An 18,559-nucleotide genomic window follows, 5' to 3' on the forward strand; every position below is an offset into this window, starting at 1 on the left:
TAACGTCAGTATATATTTATTTCCAGTAACTAAGCAGCCCTTACATATCATGTTCCTACCTGCGCTCCAGGAGAACACCTGGACTCCAAACACGTGACCCCTTTAGCAGCAGCAACACCCACTTGGTCTACATATTCCCTGTTTCACCTGCGGCAACTGATAGTATTAAGATGTAACAATGCAGGAGAATAGTCACAAAGTATGAACTATTTACAACATACAACAGGGCTAACAACATGATAACTATTGCCAACACCATGAGACATCTTGGTGGAGGAGCTGACAAAGGGGTATTGTGGCTTTACTGTAGAAAGGTAGAAAGGTAAGGAATTGGAAAGGAATTTTTCATGTCAAGGAAGTGCAGCAAGCGTGCTTGTCCTCGCGAATGACCATCTGTCGTGTCGCTGTTGTTTTGTATGGATCTAGCTTCACATCATCAGCTGTAAGCAAGTGACCCACATAAGGAACCTGGTTTACCCTGAATCTACATTTAGCCTTAACTGAATGGTCCTGATTCTATCCAGGACTAGATAAAGGTGTGCTTCATGTTCCTGTATAGTACGACTCCAGAGCAGGATCTCATCACCAATTATTTTGCAGGTTTGCCCTGCAAAGGACTGCTCCGTATACCGTTTGAAGACCTCAGTGCCAATGAAGGTCCCATAGGCATTTGGAAAAAACTCTATCGGACACATCAATGTCGTTTTGAAGATTCATCACCCAGTAGGATTTGTCAGTATCCGCTCTTCCCATTCAAGATGCTGAAGACCTTGGCATTGGGTATGATAGCTATGACCTGTTCACCGTCTTCATCAGGTGATAAGATCTGAGCAGTGCCTTATTCAGGTGGACTGGGTCAATACAGATCCTGGCCATGCCATTGTTTTTACTGCAGCCACCAGTGCTGAAACCTATTCTGTTGCCTCATCTATGCGAGTTATGACACGCAATGTTATCACCCAGTCCAGCTCATCAATTACTTTCTACTTCATTGCAAGGAGGTCCCTTCTCTCAGAGCAGACAGCAGGTGGAATCGGGTCATCTAGCCTCATATTACAGGTAGCTTCCCAATGGTATTGCTGTTGAACAGGTCTATATTCCATCATTTCTGGTGCCTGGTGCTGTTGAGCATGTACATCAGGGCCAAGGTGGATTAACTGCACTGCGATGCTGTACCAAAGACCCAAAGGTGGCTTCACGCTTTGGTCAATGTCATGAAACTGCAAACTGCCCTGTGTGCAGTGGGGAGTAACCCCGCCTTCTATATGGATCGTTTGTACCCTATACACCATGAGGTCCACTTGAGTGTTGGGATCTGGTGCAGCATATGGCATGATTTTCCGCAACCTTTCCGGAAGGAAACCTATCCTCCTTACCTGGACTGTCCTACATCTGACTCCAGACCCATAGCAATGTGATTGAATCTTAAATGCCCTCTGCGATGGCCTAGCAAGTCACTCCGATTGTATTTAACCACTGCAAAGAAAACACCAAGGAATGAATCCGGACAGACCACCCGACGTCGACCGAGGGAACGGTAATGGAAAATCCAGCCCTGAAAACTCTGCAAAGTCCTCGTTACTCGTATCCGAAGCCTTGTGCCAAAGTTGGGAGAGCTGTCCCACAGACTAGTCAAGCAATAGCCTGACATATTCATACTCACAGAATCATACCTTACAGATAATGGGCGGGATTCTGTGGGAATCGGCGGGGCGGGCAACTCCGGCGCAAAAGAGTGGTGTGAACCACTCTGGCGTCGGACCGCCCCAAAGGTGCGGAATCCTCTGGGGCTAGGCTGGTGGCGGAGTAGTTTGTGCCGCGCTGGCCGGCAGGGAAGGGGCTTGGCGCCACACCAACTGGCGCCGAAGGGCCTCCGCAGGCCGGCGCAAGTTGCCGCATGCGCGTGAGCGCCAGTGTGTGCTGGCGTCATCCCAGTACATGCGCAGGGGGTGTTTATCTCCGCGTCGGCCATCGCGGACTGTTACAGTGGCCGACGCAGAAGAATGTAGTGCCCCCACGGCACAGGCCCGCCCGCGGATCGGTGGGCTCCGATCGCGGGCCAGGCCACCGTGGGGGCATCCCCCGGGGCCAGATCCCCCCACGCCCTGCCGAGGACCCCGGAGGCCGCCCGCGCAGTCAGGTCCCGCCGGCAAATACCTGGTGTAATATATGCCGGCGGAACTGGCCGAAATGGGCTGCCACTCAGCCCATCACGGGCCGGAGAATCGCCGGGGGGGGGGGGCGCTGCCAGTGGCCGCCGACTAGCGTGGTGCGATTCCCGCCCCCGCTAAATCCCCAGCGCCGGAGAATTTGGCAGCCGGCGGGGACGGGATTCACGCTGCCCCCCAGCGATTTTCCGATCCGGCGGGGGATCGGAGAATCCCGCCCAATGTTCCAGACACAATTCCTGGGTATGTCCTGTCCCACCCACAGGACAGACCTAGCAGAGGTGGCAGTGGCACAGTGGTATACAGTCGGGAGGTAGTTGCTCTGGGAATCTTCAACATGGTTTCTGGACCCCATGAAGTCTCACGGCATCAGGTCAAACATAGGAAAGGAAACCTGACTGGTGATTATCACATACTGTCCCCCCTCAGCTGCTGAATCAGTACTCCTCCATGTTGAACACCACTTGGAGGAAGCACTGAGGGTGGCAAGAGTGCAGAGTGTGCTCTGGGTGGGGGACTTCAATGTCCATCACCAATAGTTGCTCACTAGCAGGACCGAGCTGCGAGGCTGGGACTGTGGCAGGTGGTGAGCGAACCAATAAGAGGGAAACACAGACTTGACCTCATCTTCACCAATCTGCCTGCTGCAGATGCATCTGTCCATGACAGTATCAGTAGACGTGACCGTCATACTGTCCTTGTGACTACCCTCCATCGTGTTATGTGGCACTACCACTGTGCTAAATGGGATAGACTTTGAACAGATTGAGAAACTCAAGACTGGGCACCCATGAGGCACTGTTGGCTATCCGCAGCAGCAGATATATACTCAACCACAATCTGTAACCTCATGGTCCTGCATATCCCCCACTCTACCATTATGACTAAGCTAAGGGATCAACCCTTGTTCGATGAAAAGTGCAGGAGAGCATGCCAGGAGCAAAACCAGACATACTTAAAAATAAGGGCCAGATTCTCCCGCAATTGGTTGGGCGAGCCGTACCGGCGCCGAGGAGTGGCGTGAACCACTCCGGCGTCGGGCCGCCCAGAAGGTGCGGAATCCTCCGCACTTTCGGGGGCTAGGCTGAAGGGGTTGGCGCCGTGCCTACCAGCGCCAAAGGGCCTCCGTCGGCCGGTGCAAGTTGGCGCATGCGCAGGACCGCCAGCGTGTTCTGGCGCATGCGCAGAAACGCGGGCGTGTTTCCTGCACATGCATGCACAGGGGGTTTCTTCTCCGTGACGGCCTCTGTAAGTGGCCGGCACGTGGGGGAAAGAGTGCCCCCACAGCATAGGCCCGCCCGCAGATTGGTGGGCCACGATCGCGGGTCAGGCCACCATGGGGCCCCGGAGGGTCACAACAACCATCGACAAAGATTTGGAAGTCTGAAGAAAACCATCGTCGACACTCTGGCTGAAAATCATCGACAGGTTTGGGGCAAGTTTGAGAAAACTGTTCAGATCGTAGAGAGGCATTGGTGAGTCAATCGATCGATCGCAACTGCTGCTGCTGCGTAATAAGCATTTCCAAAATTAATCAAGACACAACTGTGAGTTACTGGAGCATACCTTTTTCACAAAAGAATCAAAGTTTCAGGCATACTTATGTTTGTAGTGGGTGGGAGCTGCAGAAGACAAGCATGTGGCACTGCATTCGGCCTGTGGGAACGGGAACCGAGAAGGTTGTCGACTCTGCAACCTACTGTTCGGGAACCGATAGTCCAGGCAAGGGAAGAACTGGTTTGCTTCTGGACTTGGAGATTGTTTGCTTTCGCAAAATAAACAGAAGGGGGAAAGGTTGAAGGCTGAAGAAGCAAAGACCAGGGAACCCAAAACTATAAAATGGTGGCAAAAAAGTGGCGCCATCGATGCATTTAACAAGGATCGTGAGACATAGGATCCTTATGAGGAAAGGTTCCAATTGTATCTTGTAGCAAATCAGACACTGGAAAATGTGTACACTGTGAATTTATAAGCTTGGTTGGGCGAAAAGCGTTCACGTTTTTACAATACCTAGTTCACCCAGCTAAACCAGGAGAAAATACCAACAAAGAGTTAATGACAATCTTGGAAGGACATTTCTCTCCCTGTCCGCTGCTGATAGCTGAACAATTACGCTTCCATTGTCATGCACAAGAGGATGGGGAAAGCATTTCCCAATTTGTAGCAACACCTTGGGCGGAATTCTCCGACTCCGCCGGGTCGGAGAATCACCGGGGTGCGGCGTGAATCCTGCCCATGCCGGCCACCAAATTCTCCGGCACCGGAGTTTTGGAGGGGTCGGGAATCGCACCGCCCCGGTCGGCGGGCCCTCCCTGGCGATTCTCCGGCCTGCGATGGGCTGAAGTCCCGCTGCTTCTATGCCGGTCCCACCGGCGTAGATTGAACCAGGTCCCTTACTGGCGGGACCTGGCGGCACGGGTGGGCTCCGGGGTGCTGGGGGTCGCAGGGCGATCTGGCTCTGTGGAGTGTCCCCACGGTGGTCTGGCCTGCGATCGGGGCCCACCAATCCGCGGGTGGGCATGTGCCGTGGGGGCACTCTTTTCCTACGCGCCGACCATGTCAGCCTCCGCGTTGGCCGACGTGTGGGTGAACACACCCCTGCGCATGCATGGGGATGACGTCAGCAGGAGCTGATGCTCCCGTGCATGCGCGGACTCACACCGGCCGGCGGATTCCCTTCGGCCCCGGCTGGCGTGGAGCCAAAGGCCTTCCAAGCCAGCCGGCGGGTCGCCAACCACTTCAGGGCGGGCCTAGCCCCGAAAATTGCAGAGGATTCCGCACCTTTGGGGCAGCCCGACGCCGGAGTGGTTCACAGCACTCCGTCCCGCGGGACCTCCTGCCCCGCCGGGTACGGGATAATTCCGCCCCATGTAAATTATCCATATACTATGAATTTGGTCAAACACTTGACAATGGGCTTTGAGACAGACTGGTCTGTGGTTTCAGAAATGAAGCCATCCAGAGGAAACTGTTGACTGAAGGCGCATTAAACCTGAAATGTGCTGTGGAAATCGCTACTTCCATAAAACTGGCAGCAAAAGAGGCTTTATTGATTGTTATTTGTGCAGAAGTTTATAAGGTGGTGATTGCAAGTCTTCAAAAAATCTACCATGTCATCGCTGTACTCCAGTGGGACATTCAGCAGGAGAATGTTGGAGTAAGGAGAATAAATGGCAAACTTGTGGTAAAGTTGGCCACATTCTCCAAGGAATGTTGGTCATGCCAACCTTCATCAACACAAATGAAGTGGACCAAGAAAAATACAGCCAAGTCTGCTGGTCGAGTTTATCATTTAAATGACGGAATTAAAGACTCACCCGGGGAAAATGTGTCAAGCCAGCTTAAAGAATTCAAGCTTGGTGTCTTATCGGTTAAAGGAGATCAGCAACGCTTTTGGGTTTTTCAAAAACTCAATAGAAAGGGATACATCAAGGTAAATGTGGAAGCTAATGGTCAAAAAGCAGAGTCCCTCTCCATGTTGTCCAAGGAAATTTTCAAACATTGTTTGGTAAATCATGTCTGAGGAAGTAAAGCTTAACTAGGGTGTCGGGAACCAACTCACTGATTCTATAAATGATCTGCAACCACTTCTGAATAAGTATACTAAGGTATTTGAAGAGTCACTTGGATGACTGGAGTGGAAGCAAAACTCAAGATCAAGGCAGATAGTGTGCCTAAGTGTCTTAAATTGCATACCCTATGCCATCCAGCCAAAAATGGAAGAAGAACTTGAGAGGTTAATTGAGATAGGAGTAATTGAGTCTGTTACGACCAGTGACTGGGCAATATCAATTGTTCCTGTGTTAAAGTGGGATGTTTCAGTAAGAATATGTGGGGATTTCAAAACCACATTCAACCTATTATTGTATGCTGACCATTTTCCTCTACCGCTTTTTGAAGGTTTATTCATTGGATTCTCAACAGGCCAAACATTTAACAAGACAGATCTTTCTCAAGCAAATCTACAGATCAATGTGGCTGCAGAGTCACAAACGTTACTGACCCATAGTGACACGTAGATGTATTTTTCATTATTGTAGACGTCGATTTGGGATAACTGCAACACCTGCTCTTTTTCAGAGATCCATGGATCAAATTTTGGAAAGTTATCTTTTTAATTCATTTTTACAGGATGTGGGTTTCACTGGCTATTTGTTGCCCATCCCTAATTACCTTTGCGAAAGTGGCAGTGAGCTGTCTTCTTGAATCGCTACAGGCCATGTGCTGTAGGTACACCCACTGTTCTATTAGGGATGGAGTTCCAGGATTTTGACCCAGTAACAGTGAAGGAAAGACGATGGGCGCGATTCTCCGCTCCCCACGCTGGGGGGGAGAATCGCGGGAGGGCCGGGCGAGTCACAACACGATGCCCTGGCACCCCCCGCGATTCTCCCACACCCCCCAAAATGGAGTGTCGCGTTTTGCAACACGCCGCTCGGAGAATCGCCGCTCGCCGTTTCTCAAGAACGCACTCTTTTCCCTCCGCCGCCCCACAAGATCAAGCCGCCATGTCTTGCGGGGCAGTGGAGGGAAGACGGCAACCGCGCATCCGCGGGTTGGCGCCGGCCAACTTGAGCATGCACGGCTGACGTCACTTAGGCGCTGCCGGCCGTGTCATTCTCGGCGTGCCGCTTTGACGCAAGCATCAAGGCCCAGCGCCAGAGATTCACGCGCCCCGCTCCTAGCCCCCCGGGGGGAGGGTGGGGGGGGGGGGGGGGTAGAATAGGGGGCGTGGAGCTGCCTTCGATGCCGGAGTGAAACACTCCGGGTTTCACTCCGGCATTGGCTGTTTCTCTCCATTTCGGAGAATCGTGCCCGATATATTTCCAAGTCAGGATGGTGAATGACTTGGAGGGGAACTTTCAGATGGTGGTGTTCCTAAGTATATGCTCCCCTTGACCTTCTAAATAGCAGTGGTTGTGGGTGTGGAAAGTGCAGCCTTGGTGAGTTCCTGCAGTGCATCGGTGGTAGAGGAAGTGAATGTTTGTAGAATGGGTGCCAATCAATTGGGCTGCTTTGTTCTGGATGGTGTTGGCCTTTGTGAGTGTTGCAGGGGCTGTATTAGCTCACTCGGCTAAATCGCTGGCTTTTAAAGCAGACCAGCAGGCCAGCAGGATGGTTTGATTCCTGTACCAGCCTCCCAGGACAGGCGCCGGAATGTGGCGACTAGGGGCTTTTCACCGTAACTTAATTGAAGCCTACTCGTGACATAAGCGATTTTCATCCAGGCAAGTGGGGAGTATTCCATTACATATCATAGAATTTACAGTGCAGAAGGAGGCCATTTGGCCCATCGAGTCTGCACCGGCTCTTGGAAAGAGCACCCTACCCGAGGTCAACACCCCCACCCAACACTAAGGGCAATTTTGGATACTGAGGACAATTTATCATAGCCCATCCACCTAACCTGCACATCTTTGATCTGTGGGAGGAAACCGGAGCACCTGGAGGAAACCCACGCACACACATAGAACATAGAACATAGAACAGTACAGCACAGAACAGGCCCTTCGGCCCTCGATGTTGTGCCGAGCAATGATCACCCTACTTAAACCCACGTAACCCGTAACCCAACAATCCCCCCATTAACCTTACACTACGGGCAATTTAGCATGGCCAATCCACACGGGGAGGATGTGCAGACTCCGCACAGACAGTGACCCAAGCCGGAATCGAACCTGGGACCCTTCAGCTGTGAAGCAATTATGCTATCCACCATGCTACCGTGCTGCCCAAATTACACTCCTGATTTGTATCTTGTTGATGATGGACAGGCTTTGGGGAGTCAGGAGATGAGTTACCTGCCCCAGGATTCCTAGCTGCTGACCTGTTCAGTATTTACATGGCTTGTCCAGTTCAGTATCTGGTCAATGGTATGGAATCTGATGTGCAATGTTACCAAGATGGTATTCTTATTACAGATCTGAATGCTGAAGAACATATAAGGAATCTGGAAGCTTCTCCAGCACATTTGCAAAATCACAATCTTGGAGTGAGGAAAGAAAAGAGAGAATTTTTTAAATCTTCCATCAAATACCTGGGTCATATGGTTGACAGAGATGGTTTACATAAGGAACCAAAAAAGAAGGCGGAGATCCTAGTAGCTCCACATCCACAAAACGTGGCGCATTTGAGGTAATTTTTAGGATTGCTCAATTATTATAGCAAATTTGTTCCTAACTTAGCAATGATATTGAAGCCATGACACACTTTGCTTTGTGTCAAACACACTTGGCATTGGACCGAAGAACGTGAGAAAGCTTTTAAAATGCCAAAGAAGTTTTTAAAAATTTTTTAAGTGCCCAATTCATTGTTTTCCAATTAAGGGGCAATTTAGTGTGACAATCCACCTCCCCTGCATATCTTTGGGTTGTGGGGGGTGAGACCTATATGGACACAGGGAGAATGTGCAAGCTCCACATGGACAGTGACCCGGGGCTGGGATCGAACCCTGGTCCTCAGCGTTGTGAGGTAGCAGTACTAACCACTGTGCCACTGCGCCACCCAGCAAAGATGTTTTAAAGAATTCAGAGTTATTGGTCCATTACAATCCAAAACTGAGGTTACAGTTTGCTCGCGATGCATGACCCTATGGGGTTGGAGAGGTTTCTTGCACGTAAGCCCTCAGGAGAGGAACAACATTTTGGGCTGGATTCTCCCCTACCCGGCGTGACGGAGGGTGCCGGCGTAGGGGAGTGGCGCCAACCACTCAGGGGTCGCGCCTCCCCAAAGGTGGGGAATTCTCCCCACCTTTGGGGGCCAGCCCCGCGCCGGAGCAGTTTGCACCAGAAGACTGGCGCAAACACCCGGCGCAGTCGGAAGCGGGGCTGGCCGAAAGGCTTTATGCGCCGGCAGTGACGTCAGCGGCAGCTGGCCGCTGACGTCACTGCCGGCGCATGCGCGATGCGGGGTTCTCCTCCGCGTCCGCCATGGCGGAGGCCGTGGCGGCGCGGAAGGAGAAAGAGTGCCCCCACGGCACTGCCCCGCGGAGTGAGCGGGGGGCCCCGATCGCGGGCCAGGCCTCCGTGGGGGCACCCCCCCGGGTCCGATCGCCCCCCGCCCCCCCAGGACCCCGGGGGCCTGCTCGCGCCACTGAGCCCGCCGTTCCAGAGGTGGTTTAAACCTCGGCGGCGGGAGAGGCCTCCCAGCGGCGGGACTTCGGCCCATCCGGGCCGGAGATTTGAGGTAAGTTTAAAAAAAATGAAATCCCGCCGGCGCCAGCTGTTTTCACAGGCTGCCGGCGGGATTTGCACAACGCCGGTTTATGACCGGCGGGAGAATTCAAAAACCTGCGGGAGCGGAAATAACGCCGCTTCCCGCCAATTCTCCGACCCTGCGTGGGGTCGGAGAATTTCGCCCTTTGCCTCTAGAGCATAAACTCGCACTGAGTCAAACAATACACAACTAGAAAAAGAAGCTTTGAGCATTATTTTCGGGCAAGAAGGTTTCCTTTCTGGAAAGCCATTTCCATTACCTTGATGGACATCATTTTATACTTTTGACTGACCATCGACCCGTAACTACATTATTTGGGCCGTCTAAGGGTATTCCTTCTGTAGCAGCTAGTCAAATCCAAATATCGTCTGTTATCGTGTCAGCACACAATTATGGCATCCAGTATTGTAAGTCAGAGCAGCATGCAAATGCAGATGCTTTATTTCGACTGCCACTGCAAGTCAAACATGATCAGGAAGTCAAACAAGAATCTGATGAACATTTTATAAATATCTTATATCTCTCGCATTTTGAAAGCACACTGGTAGCTTTATCTCAAGTACAAAGGTATGAAAGAGCTGATCCAGTGATGGGGAAGGTTATGGATATGATCCAAAAAGGCACTTTAACAAATGTGCACTGAAAGAAACCAGACCCCGAGCCCTATATCACGAGGCGTCTTGAGTTGAAAGTTCAGAGTGGAGTTCTGCTGTGGGATATTCAAATGACACTTCCGCATTGTCAATGAAACAAAATCCTTCAACAGCTACATTAAGGACATTCTGATGTGGTTAGGATGAAGGAGTTTGCATGCAGCTACTTCTGGTGACTGGGATTAGATGCCTAAATTGAGGAGGAGGACCTATGCCAATACTGCACTGCATTAAGGAATACTCCACTCTTACAACCTTTGCATCTGTGGGAATGCCCTACACAGCCAATTTATATTTACTATGCTGGGTCAATTAAGGGATGGTTTAAGCATACTCAAAATGGCCAGAAGTCGCAATCATGAAGTCCACGACAATCAAACAGACAATTGAGAGACTAGATCAGGTATTCGCAAAGTTCGGAAAGCTGGAGCAACTTATGAGTGATAATGGGAGTCAAATTACATCAACAGTGTCCAAAGATTACTTGAAGGAGATTGGTATTCTTCATGTCAAATCTGCTCCGTACCCAGCAACCAACACACAATAAAAGCATCGAGAGATCAAGGTTCTTTACCCAGATGTGTCAACAACTTTCTAATGTCAGATAGAAATTCAGAGCATTCAACAACACAAAGCTCACCGGCGATGCTCCTTTTCAAGAGGAAATTGAGAATGCCATTCAACCACTTGGCACCACCTACAACTTTGGAAATTATCAGGCGACAGCATCATAAACAAATGGTTAGCAAAGAGCAAAACTCGAAGAGTAGAGCCTTTAACCATGGTGAATGTGTCCTAGTTAGAAAATAGACTCCAGTCATCACTCTCGCCAAGAAAGGTCTGATATCTTACACAGGTCAAACAGACAATAAATGAGGTTGGCATCAGCATTCTGGCCAGTTATTAGCTTCACAAAGTGAATATACAGAGTCTTCAACAGAAATACTCATCTTGGACTGTATGGATAGTGATACAACAGAACTGAGATCTACTACTGCAGAAATGACTGAATGTGTCACTGCAGAAACATCAGTACCAACAGAAGCAGATACTGTTGCCACTTGTTTATGATGTCACTTTCCAAAGTGGTGCGTCGAAAATGTGTTCCTTCTTCTGCAACCATGATTTCCCACCTACAGTTGTGGACAGGGCCCTCAACAGCATTTGGTCCATCTCTTGCGCCACTACCCTCGCCCCCACCCCTTCCACCCAGAACAAGGATAGAGTCCCTCTCGTTCTCACATTCCACCCCAACAGCCTCTGTATGCAAAGCATTTTCCTCCACCATTTTTGCCAACTCCACCATGATGCCACCACCAAACACACCTTCCCTTCACTCTGTCTGTCAGCATTCCGCAGAGACTGTTCCCTCCGGGATAATCTAGTTCACTCCTCCACCATACCCAACACATCTCCCATCACCCAGGGCACCTTCCCATGCAATTGCAGAAGGTGTAACAGTTGCCCCTTTATCTCTTCCATGCTTGACATCACAGGCCCAAAACGCTCATACCACGTGAAGCAGCATTTCACTTGCACCTCTTTCAATTTGGTCTATTGCATTCGCTGCTCCCAGTTGGAGAGACCAAACGTAGACTTGGTGATCACTTTGCTGAGCACCTTCGGCCTGTGGGCATTCAGGACCCTAACCTTCCCATTGTTTGCCATTTTAACACAAGACCCTGCTCCCATGCCCACATGACTGTCCTTGGCCTGCTGCAATGTTCCAGTGAAGCTCAACGCAAACTGGTATTGTCAGTGAACGGCGAGCCACTACAGATGGAAGTGATTACGAGGGCGTCAACTATTGTCTCGAGCAAACAGACTACCGGTATCTCCCAGAAGGGGTTCAACCATTATGGCAGTTAAAATAGCTATATATACTAGAGGGGCCATAAAAATAGTAGGGGTGTCCATGGGCCCAGTAAGGTATAGACAGCAGTCTGCACTGCTAATATCGATAGTGGTGTCGAGCCAAGGCCTGAGTTTAATGGGGGGTGACTGACTCCAGGAGATGAATTTGAACTGGCTGGAATTTTTTAAATTAAAAGAGAAGAACCAGCACAAAGTTATTTGAAAAAAAACAAGATGTGTTCCAGGAAGGATTGGGAAAGATCAAAGGATTACAAGCAAAAATCCATGTGGACCCAGAAGCCACTCCAAAATTTTATTTCGAGCAACATCTATGCCCTGCACATTAGTAAATAAAGTAGAGAAAGAACTAAAACTACTGGAAGACTTGGGCATCATCAGGCATTTACAATTTGTCGTGTGGGCAGCACCTATCATGCTGGGAGTCAAGCCAGACAAGACCATCCATATCTTTGGATATTACAAGCTGATGGTAAATATGGCCATGAAACTAGATTTGTACCCATTCCCAAAATTGAGGATTCAGATGGCAAGTTGTCTGGAGGTTTGACATTTATCAAGTTGGACGTGGACCTCGCTGATCAATAGTTAGAATTGGATGACGCATCAAGAGGATATGTCACCACAAATACGCAGAAGGGGTTATACCAATATACACTTCTGCTGTTTGGGGTTTCGTCAGCTTGCTCCATCTTCCAATGAACTTTGGATATTTTGCGGCAGGATTTGCCCAAGGTTGTTTATTTCGATGATATTTTAATAATGGGATCCATTGAAGAGGAACATCTGTGGCAGCACGGTAGCCTAGTGGATAGCACAATTGCTTCACAGCGCCAGGGTCCCAGGTTCGATTCCAGCTTGGGTCACTGTCTGTGTGGAGTCTGCACATCCTCCCCGTGTGTGCGTGGGTTTCCTCCGGGTGGTCCGGTTTCCCCCCACAGTCCAAAGATGTGCAGGTTAGGTGAATTGGCCATTATAAATTGCCCTTAGTGTCCACAATTGCCCTTAGTGTTGGGTGGGGTTACTGGGTTATGGGGATAAGGTGGAGGTGTTGACCTTGGGTAGGGTGCTCTTTCCAACAGCCAGTGCAGACTCGATGGGCCGAATGGCCTCCTTCTGCACTGCAAATTCTATGGTATCTGGCCAATTTGGGTGAACATTTGAAGAGATATCAAGAGGCGGGAGTGCGCTTAAAAAGGGAGAAGTGCAAGGTTACAAGGTGGATGCTCAGGGGGGTTCCACCCCATGGCGGACAAAGTCAGAGCAATTAAGGAAGAACTAGCCACTAGAAACACCTCAGAACTCAGATCTTTCCTGGGGCTGGTCAACTATTATGAACGGTTCCCCCCAAATCTATTAACATTGCTGGCACCGTTCAATTTGCTGTGAAAGAAGCACCAGAGGTGGAGTTGGAAAGCACTCCAGGAAGAGACTTTTAACCAAGTTAAGCAGGCACTTCAGTCTTCATGCTTATTGGTACAGTTTGACCTTTCTAAGAAGATAGTACTTACATGCGATGCATCACCTTATGGAGTATCGGCTGTATTACCCCATACAATGGAGGACGGGTCTGAGAGATGGGTATGCATCAAGAACCTGATCAGGCGGGAAAAGAAGGGACTCCCAAATAGAAAAAAAAGCCTGGCTATTATCCATGGCATCAAGATGTTTCATTAATACGTATACGGGTGGCATATTACTATCATCACAGGCCACAATCCACTTTTAGGCTCTTCAGGGAAGTCAAAGCAATTCCATTAATTGTTTCTGCTGAGATAAAACATTGGGTGTGTTCTTTTCGGCTTATGAATATACCTTCGAACATCGGCCAGGGGCTCACACGCAGATGCAGATGTCATAATTCCCAGAAAGCATGTCAACCCCTCTCGTACCACAAGAGATTGTAATGTTCTTAAACTTTCTGGACTCCTCACATGCAACAGCAAATTAATAGAGACCATTGTTAGCGAAGGTTAAACATATGACACTATCTGGATGGCAGAATGAGAAAAGATCGGAGGATATTAAGCTTTATCAGGTCAGGAAAGGTGAGGTTAATTGCATGGCCGGTACTTAGTTGCAAGTCCGGTACTTAATTTGCTGCACTGTCACAGGTGAGGAGTCCATAAAGTTGAAAGCCATCACAATCTCTTGTGGTAATAGAGGGGGCGGCGTGCTTTCTGGTCATCTTTTGGGGAACGAGAGTCATCGTCCCCATTCCAGGAAGAGAAGCACTGCTTGTAGAATTGCATAGCGCCCACTTGGGTGTCCAAAATTAAAATTCTAGTGAGAAGCTACATTTGGTGGCCTGGCATCAATGCGGATGCAGAAAAGGTTGTGAAACAATGCCCCATAATTTCTAGCTAGTGGCAGGAAGCCACAGCCTGCCGATTCTGAAAGGGGAAAATGCGAACTTACCTGCGCTCGGGTACCGCGATGACCCTTCCTCTCCTTTCAAAAGCCTGGGGCCTCTAACGCAGGCTCCAGCATGGCACAGAAGGAGTACTGCCCCGTCCCCTTACAACGGAGCCAGATTGGGAACGCACGTTGAGGGCAGGCAGATTTATATTGAAGACAATGAGCAACATATTTAACAGGTGTTTTCAAGGTATGTAGAAGTTTTTTAAACAGTTATTTTTGTTCTTTATTTTACAAAGGCATTGCTGTTGTTATTGGTTCTTTTAAAGTAATTTTTATTTTTTTATGACTAAAGGTGATTATTTATAAGTGAACATAGGTTTGGTTATTTGTTTTAAATCTGTGACACTGTTTAAATCTGCACTATATTATTAAATAACTTTATGTGTGGCATCCTTGAAAGTGTTTGATTGTTTTAATTTAGAATTTTAATTTAGAATTTAGAAGGGCCAGCGTTACTGCCTGATCCCATTTTGCGAGCAAGTATTGTTGTTTTTCCAAGGAATGAATCGATGGCTCAGCCAGTGGCAGGCCAATAATAATCGCTTATTGTCACAATGAAGGCTTCAATGAAGTTACTGTGAAAAGCCCAAAGTTGCCACGTTCCGGCGCCAGTTCGGGAACGCCGGTGCGGGAATTGAACCCGCGCTGCTGGTCGTCTTCTGCATTATAAGCCAGCAGTTTAGCCCACTGTGCTAGCACTGCTCCCAATGAGTAAAAAAAAAATGGAAGGTGATGTGCTGCGGCAAGATACCGAGCCAGTATACCGTCTCCCTGGCACGTCTTTTACATTTCTCCACGTCTAAGTGGCTTTCATGAATCTTTTTCAGAATCGTTGGTCGCAATATGGTGAGCAAAACCCCATCAGCTGCATTTAGCTCTGCTCTGATATTATAGCAGTTAGAGCATGATCCTTTCGGCCATCCCTCTGTGAGATACTTTATTATGTTCTGCAAGATTTCATCCTTAGTGGTTTCATCTCTTACTGGTTTTAACTTCTCACCAGAGACTGGAAGTGATTCCGTCATAAAATTCACTTGTGCTTGTATATTTTCATCCAAATGTTGATTGTCTTTCATGTCTGTAGCACGAGGTAGTGCATCAGCTATAACAAGATGTTTACCTGGCGTGTAGATTAGATCAAAATCATGTCTTTGTTACTTCATTATCATGCGTTGTATCCTGAGTGACATCTCATTGAGATTCTTTTTTACTCTCGTCACAAGTGGTCTATGGTAAGTTTCCACTAAAAGTTATGTTCGAATTTGTTCAATCCATTAATTAAGCCGAAGCATTCTTTTTCTATTTGAGTATGGCACCACTCTGTGTCAGTCATTGACCTTGAGGCATAGGCAATTGGAAGCCAATTCTCGTCATTGCTTTGCTGCAATAATTACTGCTCCCAACCCATCTTTCGACACATCTATGGATGTCTTTCTTCTATCTCTGGGATCAAAGAACTTTGAGACAGGTGCTGTAGTTAATGCTTCTTTTAATGTTTGCCATTCATGTTCATGTCTGTCTGACCACTGGAAAACAGTGTCCTTCTTTATTGATTCTCTCAGGCACGCTGTTTATACTGAAAGACAAAGAATGAACTTTCCCACAAAATTTATCATACCAAGCATCCTGAGGACTCCTTCATCAAGAGCTGGAAATGCGGAGAAGGGATATTCATGTCTCAGAGTGTAGCCAAGCGACAGTAGTCGATGGATATCTGTACACCATCATGGGAAATTGGTCTCATGGATTTTCACAAGTTTCCACTGGTTAAAAAGATGTAACTTGGGATGGTGAGGAAGGTAATTCAGGCAGAGGTCCCATGCTGTCATCTCCCCGCACTCAGTTGCAATCTCTGGAATTTTCTCCCATGAGTGAAATCAGGTTAAGAATACACCCATCCAAGTATGTCTGGTCAACCGTTAATATGGACTCCACTAACTGGATGAGTTTAAATGTAAATGGTCGCTTTGACTAAAGGCAGTCAATTGCACAATGATTGATTGCATTGTTCAGAATTGATATTTCCAAACTTTATGAAGTTTTAAAGTTTTTAACCAGCCAATGTGTTTGAGTCGTAACTGTCTTTTGAAGTGGCCTGGTAAATTGAATGCGATTAGTGTTGAATAACGAATGTGAGCCTTGCCAGCGATTCCCCCATTCTGAGAATGAATATAAGAAGTAAATCCTCTTCAGCTGGCACCACTGACCACACTTCCCTTTGGCACAAAAAGCTGCACCCCTAACCCCATCCCCTAACCCCCACAATATCTGAGGTGACACCTCAAGGGGACAGTTGGTCGAGTTCCAGCTCTTGAGGAGGAAATGCTCCCTTGCATGTTGGTGGCTGCATGCAGGAATGCCCCTTGACCCGACTCTAGTTCCCGATTCTAATAATTCACACGACATAGGTACACCGGAATTTGGAACAGAAATAGGCAATTTAGTCCTTCGAACCTGCTCTGCTATAAATCAGATTATGGCTGATCTCTTCCTGGTCTGAAATCCACCTGCCTACCTGTTCCTCTTATCCCTTGAACCCTATTGCTGCAAGGGAGCATTTTCTCCTCAAGAGCTGGAAATGCGGAGAAGGGATATTCATGTCTCAGAGTGTAGCCAAGCGACAGTAGTCAATGGATATCTGTACGCCTTTCTTGTCACTAGGATGTGGCACATTTACAATTGTCTTGATTTTGTCTTGGTCAGGTTGTATACCTTTAGCCGACCGCTTGTCTCCTAAGAATGTGATTTGTTCGCCACCAAACTGAAATTTGTCTTTATTCAGTTTTAATCCATACTTATTAATCCTTCCCAGCATTTTGACAAGACTTTCATCATGCTCTACTCTTGTCGAGCCCCATACAATAATGTCATCAACGCGTATTCTGACACCTGGAATGCCTTCTATGACGTGTTCCATTGCCCGATGGAAACTTTCAGATTCAGAAATAATGTCAAATGGCATTCAAAGAAAACAGTATTGCCTGAATAGGATATTGAAGGTGTAAACTTTGTGCTCTCCTCGTCTCACTTGAGTTGCCAAAAACCCTGTGATGCATCTAACCTGCTAAAACATGTCACTCCTGACGTATCACATGTGATTTCTTCTCTCTTTTAATGTTCAAATTGAGATCCTTCGGATCCAAACGGATGCGTAGGTCATTGTTACGTTTCTTGGCGCAAACCATGGAGTGGAACCAATCTGTTGGTTCTTCAATGCATCATATTACTCCCAGTTTCATCATTCTCTCCAGCTCATTCTGAGGTTTTTCTCTCAGGGGAGCTGGCACATGTCTTGGTGCATGTATTACTAGTCGTGCATTGTCTTTTAACTGTATGCGATAGGTGAATGGTAATAAGCCGAATCATTGAAAAATTTCAGGATTGCATCCATTGATGTCTGTTGTGTAGTTATATTACAGTCTACAGTGTAGACTCTTTTCAATAGCTCAAGTGCTTCACCTGCATCCACTCCCAATAAAGATTCACGCTCAGCCTCAATGATTAAGAACTTTGTTCTTAACACAGACCTCTAATTCGCAGACTCCCAGTGTATTGATTCTTCTTCCATTTAAAAAAAAAACATTTAGAGTACCCAATTCATTTTTTCCAATTAAGGGGCAATTTAGCGTGGCCAATCCACCTACCGGCACATCTTTGGGTTCTGGAGGTGAAACCAACGCAAACACGGGGAGAATGTGCAAACTCCACACGGACAGTGACCCAGAGCCAGGATCGAACCTGGGACCTCGGCGCCGTGAGGCAGCAGGGCTAACCCACTGCGCCGCCGTGCTGCCCTTCCTTCTTCCATTATAATCTTTTCATAAGGTTGTGGTGTTTAAGACGTGCGGCTTGATCTTCATTCCTTGTAAATCCAATAAACTGATTGAATTGACCCTCGCTCGCGTGTCACGTTTGACATCGATGATCATCAAAGGAACTGTCCAGTTATCTTTTTGAAGACTGCAAATTTACTTTGACACCTGTTTAACTTGCATATTGTTAAAATGCATATCTTCACTAAACACCATCGGCTGAATTCTCCATTTCTGAGGCTAAGTGCCGGCACAAATGGAGAATCTGCAGGAGTTTCATGACAGGAAAACCAGTGTGTACCCTCACCAATTCCGGTACCGGTGAGAGTCCGGCGCCACGTGAAACCTGCCAAACCGCGATCCCGCAGCCCACCCCCTGGCCACTCCCCACCAATCTCCCCAACCCTAGCAAAAGCCC

The sequence above is a fragment of the Scyliorhinus canicula genome, chromosome 5, assembly GCF_902713615.1.
Source record: "Scyliorhinus canicula chromosome 5, sScyCan1.1, whole genome shotgun sequence".
NCBI lineage: Eukaryota > Metazoa > Chordata > Chondrichthyes > Carcharhiniformes > Scyliorhinidae > Scyliorhinus > Scyliorhinus canicula.